Raw genomic sequence first — 8,475 nt, 5'->3', positions numbered from 1 at the left:
TTCCGTTGAGTCCACAAGCCATTTCTAGTTGGGTATCATGGTTCGTTTGTGTCAGCGGGACTCCAAACAAGTTTGGAGCCCTTGTTGATGGATTTGTTCCCTTAGTGAAAATGAACCAGCATAGCTGCTAGAGCATATGAAAATTACTCGCATTCGCGGAGGTCAAGCCTTTTGCTCTCCGCATTCGCGGGCCTCAGGTTGCATTCATAGAGTTATGGATGGTTGTTCTCCACGTTCGCGGATAATCCTCTGCATTCGCAAAGCTTGTCTTTGTGTTCCCGAAGTCCAAATATGGCCGGGCAGTGAGGCCTTTTAAGACCCATTGCCCGCCCCTATTTCCCCATTTCTAACATATCAAAACACAAATTTTGGAAGAAAATATTGATTATTTTCGATCATTCTCATTCCGGTGCATTGGGGATTCTTGTGGGAACGTTCCGAGACCTGTTTCCATACTAAAATCCTTGTAATATAACATCCCTCAAAATGCTCACAAATGCCTTAAAAATGACTTGGGAATAGGACGCTCAAGTAATGCATTATCCTTAATCTTTTTGGAAATTCGAGTTTGGAATATCGATCAGAGGGTCAAAACATATAGGAAAATAGTTTTGGTAGAATTTTAGGACCCATAGATCGAAAGATAGATTTCTCAAGGAACTGCGCAAACCAGTAAGGTCCGCAACAAGTCCGCATCGCGAACTTGCTTGCCTCCACATCGCGGACCTGTCTGCGTGTTTTTGGCCGAATTTAGTTTTTAGTAAAGGTACTTTAGAATTTTTCCTAAATTGTTAGCTAATGAACCTAGACATTTTTAGGACTTAATTCAACTCTATAAATTAACTTAAACCTCTAATTCTATTCATTCTTCTACAATTCACCTACTCAAATATTTCTCTCTCTACAAAAGACTCTCAAGGACTCCATTGAAGACTTCAAGTGAATTTCCTCAAGCTCTCCATAAAAACTCTCAAGTTCTTCCAAATTATTTGGTGTTCTCACTTAAGGTATGTGGGTATTGATTCATGGATCCTTTCATCCATGAAGCCCAATTAATTTCTCAAGGTTTTCCATTAAATTAAAGTATGGTATTATATGAGTTTTATGATCTCTATTTATATTGCATGAATTTTAATTCAAAGTATGATCATGAGTCTATTTTGATATAAATTGATGGTTATTGCATTGAATTGAAGAGTTTTTCATGAATTCTCCTATTTTTATTTCTAGGGTTCATGATGAAAATTATGGGTATTTTCAATTATACTTCCTAATAATATTATCTATATGAATTATGTATGGGTTGAAATAAAGTTTATGATCATACATATTTTCAGGTCAATTTCATGGTTTTCAAATCAATTGATCATGCATTCATGTCTTACCCTAATTTCAAGTACAAGCTATGGTCATGAATTTTCAAAGTATGAATTATGATTATGTATTTCAATAATAATATATTTATGTATGTATGATTTATAATGTGGAAGGACAATACCCGCATTGCACTTATGTTATGAAAATGAGCTACTCTATGATTTTCAAACCTATGATCATGACTATGATATATGTCAATTATAATTTCTATGCTATATATATATTCTGTGGGATTTGACTTAGCACCGAATGTGGACTTGAGGTGGGGACTCGAAATATGGGATCGTTATATAAAGTCTCTTGTCGCATAACTACGTGCCACCATAGGAACAAAGGGATTAGAGGCAAATACCCAAATTTTTAAGAGGTGAGTACCTGAAATATCAAGGCTTGAAGGTGAGTAATCGAGTCTAAGAACTATGGGTGAGTACCCAGTTCCCATAACCTCTTAGTGGATCCACTTAGGCATGTAGGAGTCTACCTTGGCAAATAGTCTCCCCCTTTCTTCCGATGTAGGGGTAACATTGAGATTCCATGGTATAGCTCACATGGTCTTATTGTCGGTTATGGTTCCTATCCCACATATGTATGGTCCTTTTCATGTTCTAAATGACTAATCCAACTTTGTACTTTATATGATACTCTTATGATTTATTATGCATTGATCCTTCTTAAAGACTACTCATGATTTTTACTACATCTCCTATCATGCTATTTAAAATAGTCATTTGTACAAACATGGTTTTTTATGTGTTGCATTGCCTACATACTTAGTACATTTCAACATACTAATGCATACTTTTGCCTACATTATCTCATAATGTAGGGGTTGAGTTTGAAGATCATATTCGTCCACATGGCTAGTTAAGTTTTTCTATCCGGCGGTGTTTGTGGTGAGTCCTCCTTTATCGGGGACTGGTCATCAAGTTGGTTATTGTTTCAAAGACTTTTGTTATGTTTCATATTGAGGGTGAGCTAGAAACATGTCTTAGCCCCCGCCTATACTTATGTGTAGAGGCATCTAGTTAGATAAATGTTTCGAGTCTATATTGTCATGTGATATTCTTTATTTACTATTCATGGTTTAGACTCTCTTATTATGTTTCCTCTTTTACTTTACCTTATGTATGCGTATGATATGTACAAGAGAATTGGTTGGAACCCTTTGAGGTTTCGATCGCCGTGTTATGACTAGGCCCTAGGTCGGGTCGTGACATGTAAGTTTTGCATAAATTTAATTATTTCTTACATTTTAAAACTATTCTAGGGCTTGAATTTGGTGGGATTTTTTGAGCTCTTCCGGTACTCGGAATATGCCCATTTTTGGGGCACAAGTTTCTTGAGTTATTTGAGATATTGTGATGGAGTTGGTTTTTTGATTTCATATGCGGGTCCCAATGTCAAATTTTGACCCAATTTTAGTTCCATTTGTAATTATAGCAATATGGGTATTGTTGACCTTGTTTTGATGTGTTCTTCGATAATTTGATAGAGTGGCATTATTTGGAGGCATCCCGGGAAGGAAATCTCAAGGTTAGCGGTTCGGGTGCGGTTTTGGGGTTTGAGGTATGTTATGGCTTATTCTTGTTAGACTTGGCTTGGTTAGAATTGGTATATTTTGAGTTGTTATGCATGATTAGGGTGGTGATTTAAGTGTTGATATCCTATAGAGAAATTTAGAGTCGATGATCATGATTAGTGACTAGTTGGGGTTTTAGTTGTTGGATCCTTAGTCTAAGTGATATACTAACTTTCTTACATCGTTTAGAATCCTTAGAACTTGCTCCTAGGTGAGTTTAACCTAGTATGCCACTTGGTTGAATTGTATGGTTTTGGTTGGTCACTCGATATGATTTTTCGCTTAGGCTTATGCCTTTGTTGCTTATGATATTGAAATATTAGGCCTGAGGCCATGCTTTCAGTACATCCAAGTCTCAGGTGAGTGTCATATGAATTTTGGACATAATTTTTTCCTTATTTACCTCGCCGGTGTTAAAATCCCTATTTAAAATAAAGAGTAAAAGATGATAATAGGACTTTTAGGTGATGAATAAATAGGAGAGATTTAAGGAAAAATTGGTAAATATCTTATTTATGGAAATTCATAGTTGATAAGCTCAAGATATATTTCTGGGCGGCCCCTTTTATTCACTTTGGGTTACACTTTATTACCTTTGATAAGCTCGAGGTGTGAATTTCGGACGGCCTATTGATACATATTCTGAATTATTATTTCAATGTTGATAAGCTCGAGGTATGATTCTGGGCACCCTATTATTTGATGAGCTCAAGGGTTATTCCAGGCACTTCATGATACTTTTGAAGGATATTGAGCCTTAACTATGAATTACAATTTTGCATTCTCCTGATATTTTATCGGTTAAGATTATTGATGTGATTACATGATTGGTTGGACTCACTTGATTACCATATGATTATTCTTGTACCCTCTTTTCCCGTATTTTTAATTTATGTTCCTCTCTTATTGTTATTAGCATCATCATACTGCTTATTATATATTTATTCTTTCTGAGCTTGGTCGGTCTATGATGCCTACTAAGTACCTCATGTTTTGGTACTCATAATGCACTTCTGCTTCTCTTTGATGCAGCTCCTAATTTGAGCTACCCCAAGCACGTGCCTGATCATTTGTAGCGGTGCCAGATCCTGATTGTGTTGAGCTCCCAGCTTTCAGAGACTTGCTACATTTCATATTTTGCTCTGAATTGTATTTTGTATTTTTGGATAGTCAGTTCTACGTTGTATATTTATACATATTGTCACCTTTTGTACTTAGTTACTCTTGTATAGGTGACACTAGACCTGGGGTTTAATCTAGTGTCAATTTGTCATTTTTGGTCACTGTCGGAACTTTTGTAGATGTTGTATTGTACTTACATATATATGCCCTGATCGACTATTATTTTGTTATATTCGTTTTGCTTCTGCCTTATCATGTTATTTATTATTTAAATAAATTAAGGTTGGACTTCCACATAGTTTAGGTTTGGCTGGTCTACTCGGGTGTTATAGTAAACGCCATCATGGACCAGGTTTGGATAGTGATAGAGTGGTATAAGAGTTTAGCTTCATCAGTTTCACCACTATAGGAGCAAGTGTCTAGTATAGTTCCGCAGATTGGTACGATGACATCTGTATCCAATCTTTAGGAGGCTATAGAACATTGTTATTAATTAATTCACTATTCTTGTTTCTGCTCGTGCGCTAATAATGATGAACACCTCTAAGTCCTATTTGTTTCACTCTTTCTCAGATGGAGAGGGTGAGATCAACTCACGGCAGACGAGGACCCTCTGTGCCTATAGATAAAGCCCCAGCTTGGGATCAAGATCAAGGTTGACATAGAGGATAGGGTAGAGCTCAGGCCACAAAACCTGTGCTAGAGCCGGATATAGAGGTTGAGTAATTCGAGCCTTAGTCGATGAATAAGCATCCAACCTAGCCTTCACCTGGATTAGTGGCCATACCAGTGTTATAGGATACTCTATCTCGGATCCTTAGTTTTATGAAGGGTATGTCCAAAGAAGGGACCCTACCTAGCATATCAACTGGACTTCAGGTCCAAGAGGAGGCACAAACTTTAGGACAAGCCAGGGCAAAGTATGACCAGACACAGTTCTATAGCCTACTACTACAGTTCGTTCGGTGATTCATCCTATCCCTATAGTTGTTCAGCACATGGTAGCTAGGCTGGTTTTGGCTACGGAGGAGCAAAAGATGTTGAGAGGTTTAGCAGATTATCCCCCTAGGTTCTTAGGTTTTGCGAGCAAGGATACCCATGAGTTTCTGGTTAGTTGCCAGGAGAGGTTGTATAACCTTAGATTGGTAGAGTCCCACTGGGTCGATTACAATGCTCTCCATCTAGATGTACCAACGAAGTAGTGGTGGAGATCTTATCTTGGCTGCAGACCTGTGCGATTGCCACCCATGTCACGGACTGTATCCTCTAAGGCTTTCTTGGCTTGAGGGAGAGGCTGAGAGATAAGTTCACAGTTTTGGTATAGGTATCGATGACATTCATATAGTCTGAGTCTCAGTTACATGAGCTCTCTAGGCATGCTACCATGATTATACCAATAGAGGAGGAATGAGTAAGTCAATTTGTTAGAGGGTTATCTATTCGTTTGAGGCTAGCCATAGAGCAGATGGTTGCATCAGGCTATTTGTTCTTGCAGATAGTAGACCATGCCCTTATTGTTGAGGCTATACATCATGAGGCCTATGGAGGCAGTGACAAAAGGACTCACTACCAGGGTAGTTTCGGTGGACATCAGTCACATGGTAGGGGTTCTTTTGGAAGAGGCCATCCACAACAGTATCTACCTAGTAGACCGATGTAAGTATCCTTATAGATTAATAATGATGGATCAGTAGGTACTAGCAGTTAGAGCAGCTAAACTTCGAGTCAATCTTCTCGGGGTCAGACTTCTGGGTATTCAGACTGTGGTGGCCATTCAGGTTCAGCTAGGACATCATAAGGAGGTTCATTCAGAGTGTTGTGTTATAAGTGTGGTGTGATAGGACACTTTTCTAGGGAGTTTCCTACTATCAGCCATTGCAGGCGCTAGAGTCAGCAGGGTCCGCAGGTTCAGGCCCCAGGGCCCAGTTCATTCACCTAGAGAGAGTGTGCAAGTGGTAGAAATAAGTCTCAAGGTACTAGGGGTGGTCCCTAAGCAGGCCAAATAGGTGATAGAGGTGGATGCAGTAACATATATGCTTTTCCGAGTAGGCTAGAGGTGAAGACATCTGATGCCATCGTCACAGGTACGATCTCTGCTCATTATGCTACTCGATGGGAAATTTTATATGATCCATAACCTATACCTCTGTGTGTAGCTACCCCCCGTAGTGATTTTTTATGAGTGGATCGAGTGTATCAATCCTGTGTGGTGACCATCATAGGATATGATACTAGAGCAGACCTAATTGTGCTATATATGCTAGACTCTAACTTTATTCTAGGCATAGATTGGTTGTCTACCCATCATACAATTTTGGATTGCTTCTCTAAGACCGTTACTTTATGTATGCTTGGCATTCCTCCGACATGTGGATTGGTGTAGTTAGTCATGTATCATGTGGTATGATTTCCTTCCTCAGGGCTCAGCGGTTAGTAAGAAATGGGTGTCTAGCCTAGCTTGCTTTTGACCATTATACTAGTGCTAAGACTCCTTCAATTAATTTTGTTTCAGTGGTTCGAGAGTTTCCTAATGTATTTCCCACCGATCTACCTAGTCTTCCTCCTGAGTGTGATATTAACTTAGGCGTTAGTGTTGAGCCAGGTACACAACTAGTCTCTATTCTACCATATCAGATGGGTCCAGCTGATTTGAGAGAGCTTAAGGTGCAACTCCAGGACCTTTTGAGGAAGGGGTTTATCAGGACCAGTGTATCTCTTTGAGGTGCTCCTATTCTATTTGTGAAAAATATGGTACCTTTAATATTGATATTAATTACATGCATCTAAATAAGGTGACCATCAAGAATATGCGCCTGATGTCGTAGATTGATAACTTATTAGACCAGCTCTAGGGTGCAGTAGAGTTCTCTAAGATAGAGTTGAGGTATAGGTATCACCAGTTGAGGATTAGGGAGTCAGATATTCCTAAGACTGCCTTCAGGACTCGATAATGGCACTATGAGTTCTTAGTCTTGTCTTTTGGGTTGACTAATGCCCCCGCAATATTCATGGATTTGATGAATTGTTTGTTCAGGCCCTACTTGGACTTCTTTGTCATTGTATTCATTGATGACATTCTAGTTTACTCCTATAGTAGAGAGAAGCATGAACTACACTTGAGAATAGCACTTCAGACCTTGCGGGATCAACAGTTGTATGCCAAATTCACTAAGTGTGAATTTTGGCTTGAGTCTGTGGAGTTCCTAGGGAATGTGGTATCCAAGAATGGGATTATGGTAGATACGACAATGATACCGGTAGTTCGTGATTGGGTAGACCCACTTCTCCTACCAAGATTTGCAGTTTTGTCATATTGACAAGGTATTACCAATGATTTGTGGGGAGATTCTCTTCTATTGTAGCGCCTTTGACCAGACTGACTCAGAAGAATTTTCCTTTCTAGTGGTATGATGAGTATGAGGCGAGCTTCCTGAAGCACAAGGCCTTATAGACTTCATCTCCGGTTCTTACTCTTCCTGTTGAGGGCAGAGATTTACAGTGTATTGTGATGCTTCAAGTATTGACTTGGGTTACATTCTAATGCAGCAGGATAGGGTTATTGCATATGCTTCCAGGCAGCTGAAGGTACATGAGCGGAATTACCCCACACATGATTTAGAGTTGTTGGCAGTAGTCTTCGCATTAAAGATTTGAAGGCATTACATGTATGGATCCCATTGTAAGATCTACACTTACCACCATAGTCTTCAATACCTATTCAGCCAGAAGGACATTAATTTGAGACAACTTAGGTGGTTAGAGTTACTGAAGGACTATGATGTCACCATTCTCTATCACCCGAGAAAGGAAAATATAGTAGTAGATGCTTTAAGTCAAAAAAGTGGTGAGTATGGGGACATCATAGTCCTATAGTAACTCCAACCACCTATGTTGTCTCGAATTAAGGCAAATATAGTAGTGGATGCTTTGAGTCATAAAGTGGTGAGTATGGGGAGTTTGGCATTCTTATCAGTTGAGGAGCAGCCTTTAGCTTCGTACATTCAATCCTTAGCTAACTAGATGGTTTGTCTTGGTATTTTTGAGCTGGGCAGGGTACTTGCTTGTGTAGAGGCTAGGTCTTCCTTGATGGAGAAGATTTGGGCATAGTAGTTTGAGGACCCAAAGTTGAGGGTGATTCATGATAAGGTACTTAGTGGGGAGGCTGGGAAGGAGAACATAGATTCAAAGGACCTTTTGAGGATTGAGGGTCATATATGTATTCCTAAAGTTGGAGATCTAGTCAATCTTTTCCTTGAGTAGCCCATTATTCTAGATATTCCATTCATCCTGATGCGGTGAAGATATATCATGACCTACGATAATATTACTGGTGGTGTGGGATGAAGCAGGACATTGTAGCTTTTGTGGCTAGGTGCTTAAACTGTTAGTAGGTTAAG

Source organism: Solanum dulcamara, chromosome 11 (genome assembly GCF_947179165.1).
Source record: "Solanum dulcamara chromosome 11, daSolDulc1.2, whole genome shotgun sequence".
NCBI lineage: Eukaryota > Viridiplantae > Streptophyta > Magnoliopsida > Solanales > Solanaceae > Solanum > Solanum dulcamara.
The sequence above is the reverse complement of the archived record's forward strand: the minus strand, read 5'-3'. Positions refer to the sequence as shown.